The following is a 7,500-nucleotide window of genomic DNA, read 5'->3' on the forward strand; positions in this document are numbered from 1 at the left end:
CTGATAGGGCCTCACCATTTTGCCACTATTTGTGCAAATTTTGACGGCAAAATGGAATCTCCCCAAAAAAAGGCCAATAAAACACGCCGTTGACGGCAAAGCAGCAGCTTCCAGGCTAGCTGAAATATGCTGCATGCCACAAACACCGAAGCACATCGACTGCCAGTCGAGTGGCGGACGATTCGAGGAATCGATTCATCCCGCGGTCATCCCCAGCAATCGAACCATGTCACTTCTTCGGTTTTTTGCTTCTTTTTACACCAACAGTCCATCGGAGATGGAGCATATCATTCGAGCCAAGGGCTTTGGCATCATCAGTTAGCCTGCCAACAGCACGCCAGCAGCTCAGATCCTTGGAACCAACTCCGTTAAGTCAAACAGCCAAACAGCGTCGAAATGTCCGAAAACGGAACCGTTTGGCAGGGAATCGTTGTGCTGAGTCAAGTTACATTCTGCATCAACCGTGGTTGTAGCGCGCAGGGGGATCCCTTGGACAAACAAGGGTGCAGCACGTTGGCGTAACTGTGTTGGATGATTTGACAGATTCGCTCTTCTTCGTGTTCGTTTTCCATTCGATTGTTCAACAGAACCATCGATTCGCGGAGCGCCATTTTTCGCTCCCTTAACATTCCTGCTCCAAGAAAGGGGTAAACAGAAGAACCCCGGAAAGTCAACATGTGCTTTTTGTGCTGCTGCCACCTAGACCCAGGCCTAAATGTCGAACACACGCACACGGTCGGTCGGTATTTCTTCGATTTTTATGTTGTTGTCGCTGTCATGTCGGTGAATGTGAAAGCATTTTCTGGGAAAAGAATCCCAGTCACAACCCCGATGAAAGCGGTGCACTGCAACCTCTCCCGGATTGCTGGTAGGTTAATGGAAAATGGACCAGACAAATCGAGCAAATCGTTTCGTTGCTTACAGCTGCTGAAGGTGAAGACGGGGGCTCGAGTGTAACGACAGATTGGAGAGGATGTTTGCAAGCAGTGCAAATAATGTCGACAGGAAGAAGAGAAAATCCGGACGAAAGGACTCAGTGACAGGGCGTAAACAGGGCGTCCGAAGTGGACGAAACACCCGCGCCAGCAACCGGTTGCGATCCGGTTATCGGAAATTAAAATTTCCATCCAATTGTGGCTTCGTTTTCCAATTTCCAGCAGGGGAGATTTTTTTTTCGTCACACGAACTCTATTTTACATTCCATCGGTTCGATCGGCCATTGGAGCAGCTTAATATGCTGGCGATAAAGTGCCGTTCGTTGATTCGAGCGGTAATTCAATCAAAACTGACTTTGAAATCCATCTGACATCCATGATCCACCTCAAATAGAATATTAGGAGGGGTTGACGCCTTAGAAAAAACACAAACACAAGAGATTTCTTCCAAATGTCGTTTTGCTGTACATTTTACAGCGAATCCGACAGTGGAACCATCACACGGTCGATCGGGAATGTTTGGACATGATTATATGCCCCGCGTATGCTTTGCTGTCGCCAGTCGTTTGTATATTTGTCATTACGAGGGCTGCGCTGCTACTAGCCACTTCAGAGGGCACAGAATGTGTCTGGTGCAGCAGCTAGTCGTAGCAGCTGTTTGCTGTCTTGTTGTCTTGGCAATGCTCACAAGTCAGCTACACACAGGGACCATTCCCTGGTTGCACTCAAACGCTGGAGTAACGGAGCATGCAGCAGTCGAGTGCCAGCTTTAATGTGGTGGACAGTGGAACCAGGCGCATCGTTCGCCTCTTCGCCAAACAAGAACACTCAGACGCGACGGGTCGGGAGACATTTTTGTAAAATTTTCTAAAGACACAGAGCACATTGGAGGACAGACAGAGAGAAAAAGAAGAAAGAAAGAAAGAAAGAGAGAGATAGAGAGAGCGGTCTTTCACTTTACTTCTGTTTTGCTGAGCTTCTCCCTTACCCTTACCAGTTTTCTCACACCGGGAAACGCTTTTCTCATCCTAACCAAACCCATTTCGTACACCTTTTACTCCGCACGTCACTTCGCCGCCTTCTACCGTCTCTCGATGCTCTCCTCACTTATGCTCTGCTCTCTTTTTACGCTTATAACTTGGATAAAAGCCAAATGCACGACATGTGACTGGAAGACACTCGATTTGAAATCAGGGTCATGCGCCATAATGTTCAAAAGTTTTCGCTTTTTTTCCTCCTGGTTTTTTTTTCTCTCTTGCCGGTTTCTATGTAATACACGCACACACTTACACACACACACACACATACACACACTCACACATTCACACTCATACACACAAGATAGCGATAACGTATCTTTAGCGTTGGTAGGACGTGGTTGGTGGTTTCCAATTCACTTTGCAGCGATTTCATCGTTTTGCTTTGCATTGCTCTGCGTTTGCCGTAGCGTGTCCCTTTCAATTCGGTTAAATGGTTACCATTTTAAGCGAGTCGCTCTAATGGATTCCTATGGATGTCTTTTGGTTACCGACCTTTCTTCACATCTTCGCATCGGTAACAGAATGTATGTAGGCTAAGGAGCTCAAACTGACTCAACTCATTTTACTAACTGCCCCCTCTGCGGCAGTGGGACAGTGAACATAACAAACACAATTATCGTGATGTGCTCAGAGCCGAAACGATCGAATTGTGTGTGACATTAGCATTAACTGTAACGCATGTGCCAAGTCACTGGATGACACTATCACAATATGTTTCTAACTTTATCTGCGATTGCGATCATTATGAGGATTTTTTTCTGTTTAAACAGTAGAATTCTTCAATTAGCTAACGGATAAATAATTTACCCGGTTATACTAGAAAATCGTTTGCTAAATTTCAACAAAACCAAATTTAACGTCTAATGAAACATAAATACTCGAAGTTTGTCGAATAACGTAATCCACGCCAAACGCGCTGCTGTTCAACGTTCCTAACAAAATTCACTTTCGCTTACATTGCTGTCAAAGCGAGGAAAACCATTTCTTCGTTTACCTCAAATCCAATGGCTACTACAACAACCGCGCAGCAACTACACGTACACGTTCGGAATAAAAACACTGCAGCAAAAGGAAGGGTGTGAATCGGATTGTGAACAATGCGCGCGACGTAACGATTACAATGAGACGGTGCACTCCATTCCGCCCCGGCGGCTGTTAATGAATTCGATTAATGTTTCTCTACGCTATCGCCCACCTTACCCCCTTTGTTATCCTACGTTTCGGTGTGAATCGGTATAGAAAACTAAACAACTGCTCGACACTACGACTTGATTCCGTTTTTACTGTTTTCCTTTTTTGTCTTGTTTGTTTTTTTTTTACTAAGTTCTCTATCTATAGGGATAGGTTAGAGCCTTGGCCTACCAAATCCTGCGCACGTTAGTGTTAGCCTTGATGTTTCGTTATGTTTTAATTTTCCATTTACTTTGTTTATTATACATGTTAACTTTGAGCACATTTTAATGTTTTGTATGTGTATCCGTTGATGAACGTGTGTGTGTATGTATGTATGTATGTATGTGTGTGCCGGTGTGTAGTGTTTTCCGGTTCTCCTTTTGTCCGAGGTCACTGTGTCATCTGCTGATCGCTGTGTTATCAGCATTTTTCGTTTGGTTTTCTTTTGGTGTGTCTTTGTGGATGAATTCTCTAGAGGTTGTGTGTCCAGTTTTGGCTGTGCGTGTGTGAGTGTGTGTGTATGTAGAAAATTGTTGGTTAGTTTGACGTTACTTTTGACCTTTTTTTTCGTTTTCTTCTATCTCGCATTTTAATTCGTCTCCAGTTTCCACCCAGTTTTCTTTTAAAGAATTAGAATTAATGAGTTTCTTTAGAGTATTGTTGCGATAATTATAGGGCCCGGCTAGGTGCTGCCCACCTAGCATTAGTTTTATTAGGAATTTTATGCCTTCCGGTAAGAGCGAGCCTTAACCACGACAATAAGACGATTGCACCACCACCACCATCACTGTCTCCCCTGTCCTTTCTTTTTGTTAACAAAGATCAACTACAGTACGTATAGGTTAATGTTTCTTTCTTTCTTTCTTTCTTTCTTTTTGAATTGATTTATGCACCCCCTCGCCTTCATGGGCCTCCGGCTAGACTTGCGTAATGGTGTTTTCTGTGTTCTTTTCTTTGTTTTCTTGTTATAATGTTAAATATTCGTTTGTTAATTTCATTTGATTAGGTATACTTTTCCGTCCAACAGGCAATGAGCGATCGGTTCTGATTGGCTAGGCTGTATTTGAAATTTGAACCTAAACGTACCAACAATCAGTAAACCTCTGTCAAACATTAACAGAATGGTGTAAACATTCGATTTAGCTAAACAATTGCGTTATACCGTCTCACTTTAACAGAAATGCTCGACAACAGAAACCTCTCATCTCATCTTATTGAAACGTAATGCAAACGTGGGGTTTTTATGCAACGAGTAGAACACCCAAAACGCAACAGCAATCAGGGGCTAATGTGCAGAAAACATAAGCACAAGCAGAATGTGGTCCACATCCCTTTCCACATTCGCAAATGAACAAGATGCACCGTCGGTGTCGGTAAAAACGGTGTTCCGATAGTTCGGTTTAGCTACTAGCTTCATTCAAGATTTGTTTGGCGGTCACACATCCACACACACACACATCCACACACACATACACACACGACACACATACACACACGCCTTGGGTGCTTGTAAGGATATTGAGTGTGTTTGAGTTCGACATTGTACAGTTTACAGATTGCAGAGAGTGCTTTCTGTTTCTGCTAATACTATCCTTCAAACCACCTTTCTGCTTTGCCAGCATCGGTCTCAGGTTTCAGCCTTAGCCACACTATCTCTCACCACCACCAAATGGACTAATAACACGTGCAGCATGTGTGCCTGGGTATGCTTGTGGGTATGTGTGTGTGTGTGCGCGTGTATGTGTGTTTGTCGGTTCTGTTAACTATGAGAAGAGCTGTTTGCTGGCGTTAGTTGTTCTTTATTTCATGATTTGTAGTTTTGTTTATTTTGTTTTGTTTGGTTTTGTTTTGTTGTCGTAACTTACCTCAGCATTGTCGCGGTGCGCGATATACAGAGACGTCAACACCACCACCTGGCACACGGTGGTAGTTGCTGTAGTAGCAGTAGTAGTAGTTTGTTGCAGTAGTAGTAGTAGTAGTAGTAGAAGTAAGTAGTACGTACGTAGTGTTTGAGCTTACTTCGACAAACCGTCCGCAGGTCGTTCCGTATGCTGCTCAGAGTGCGTGTTTTCTCTGCTGTCCACCCCGTGGGTGTCATTACCATTATCATCATCAACGGAATAACGAATGTGCTGCAGGTTTCTTTTTTCCTCTCTTATTTCTCTTTTGTTTTGGGTTTGTGTTGAGGTTTATGTCACAAATTAGTCCACCAAAGCTGCCACCGAATGTGGGAGTATGGGGAGGGCCCTCCAGAATCCGGCCAACCTTCCACAAGGGCAGCATTCGATGCAACCTGCTCCCTGCGGCCCTCAATGCGCTGACCCCTACCGGTCATTCGCTTCCCTTTTCATTTCACCAACCTTTTTTGATGAGAGTTTTGCGTCGTCGTCGTCGTCGATCGCACGACATCTGATACAAATGACTAACTACAGATACAATAATGCTTCGTAGGAAAGGTTTAGCGTCGCACACACACACACACACTTTACACCTCCCCCTGTGGTGTTTGCACGTGTGTCGGTCGTCGCTTTCCTCGCGTAATGTCAAGGGCCAAGATGGTTGACCCCGGGCCCTAACAACACACTAGCTAGCAGCAGCAGTGCTCCAGTGTTAGCTCCACGTTTCGATACAAAATACAGACACAGTACTACGCGTACTACCGCCTCTCCCATTGGGCGAGTACACGGAGTGACTTAGCTACAGGTGGCAGAGTAAAAAATCGTTATCTAACAGTACATAGTAGTAGGATTCGTAAGACTTATCTGCGTCCGTCCGTCCGTCCGTCCGTCTGCGTGTGTTTTGTTAGCACACATGTTACTTAGCCGTGGGAGGTTTTCTTCTTTTTCCGTTTTAGGGAAGTCACGGCTTCACCGTTTAATGCTACACAACTACGCGCAATGGCATCATCTTCTTAGGGGTGATTGCAGCAGCTGCTGCTGCAACCCACTAATGTTGTCGCCACAAATGCTGCAATCCATGCTGCAACAGCATCAGAGTTTGATTTGTTTTGGTTTTCGCCCCGCTTTTTTGTGTACGGCAGGTAGGGCCAACACACATACACAGAGAGAAAGAGAGAGGGAGGGCTGCCTTTCGCTTCGGTTTGCGCCATTTTGATTATTTCACTCAACAAGATAGAAACTAGGATTGATGCCGACAGAGGATTGCTTCTTTGCCCCTCTTCCTTTTCCTCTTCCTCCTTTCGGCTGGCGCCATGTTCTCGGGTTAAAAATGTCCTCATCGTAAGCATCGTTTCCTATACATACACACTCACACTCCACGCTATACATCTATATTTATATATATATACCAATGAGTTGAGCATGAGCTTTCGACCTCGCGATCACGCGGATCTTCGTACTTACAACGTCGGCTACTGTGCAGATTTGGGTGCTCCTAGCTGTTGTATGATGAATGAGTCTGTGTGTTTGTGTGTGTGTGTCTGTTACTGAACTTGTGTGTTTGTGTGCTTAACTAGCTGTGTAACGTTTCCCACCGTCTATGTGTGTCCTAATTGCATCGCGATCGTCAAGCCAAGGATCCTTTCCTTTTTGTTTTTTTTGGGAGAAACTTCGTTGACGACGCGCAGAACAATCGGAGGCGCTTTTTCCGCCATTTTCGCTTCTCTGCTTTATATTATCGGGAATTTTGGTAGAATTTCCTGTAGTTAAGACACTTCATTATCAGACCAATTCATGCTGATTGTTTGCTTCACTCCGCACTGCTTCGATTTCCTTTCTGCGCGAGATTCGACTGTTCTTCGGGTTTCGGCTGCAACTGCCTTCTCTCTCTTCCTCTCTTCTTCTCTCTGCCTCTCTCCCTTCTTTGCTAGTTATCTTACACAAAAATAAAGCTTTCCCGTTTGCGGCCATATCGGTCTGACCGTAATTCCCTCGGCATGTGAAATTGGACTAAAAGGTAAGCCACCATCCTCACCACCACCACCACCACCACTAGCCTGTTGGTGTTGGTGTCGTGGCATTCACTGTGATAACTACTACTTGTTATGCGTGGTTTTAACAACAAATTAACCGAACTAACCTGGGCTGGGCGCCGTGCCCATGTGCTCCCATTATGCTAGAAAGGGTGGGGGTAGGGGGGTCGGTCTTCAACGACGATCGACGGCGTTGGCTTCGGTGTATGTTCCAGCGAAACTGCATCCGATGACTTCCACCTACTGGGCAAGCTACGGTTCAACGTTGATCTGAAGCAAGCTCTCCACCTCTCACTTTCTCTCTCTCTCTCTCTCTCTCCTCTCTTTTGCTCTCCTTTTCGTACTCTCCTCCAGAACGATCGTCCCCCTAAGCGGTGGGCAAGTTTGGGCAGCAGAACTTTGAATGTATGTGTGCGAGGAT

General features: G+C 45.2%; 1 protein-coding gene across 1 annotated transcript in view; it reads right to left on the bottom strand.

The window, feature by feature from the left end:
- Positions 1-7,389: 7,389 nt before the first annotated feature.
- Positions 7,390-7,500, bottom strand: part of LOC125947940 (acetylcholine receptor subunit alpha-like 1) — a 50,639-nt gene continuing 50,528 nt past the window's right edge. Inside the window, exon 9 of the mRNA XM_049673529.1 lies at positions 7,390-7,500. This exon is cut by the window's right edge and continues 888 nt beyond it. The gene's annotated coding sequence lies outside the window, so the exon portion shown is untranslated.

The sequence above is a fragment of the Anopheles darlingi genome, chromosome 2 (genome assembly GCF_943734745.1).
Source record: "Anopheles darlingi chromosome 2, idAnoDarlMG_H_01, whole genome shotgun sequence".
NCBI classification, from domain to species: Eukaryota; Metazoa; Arthropoda; class Insecta; order Diptera; family Culicidae; genus Anopheles; species Anopheles darlingi.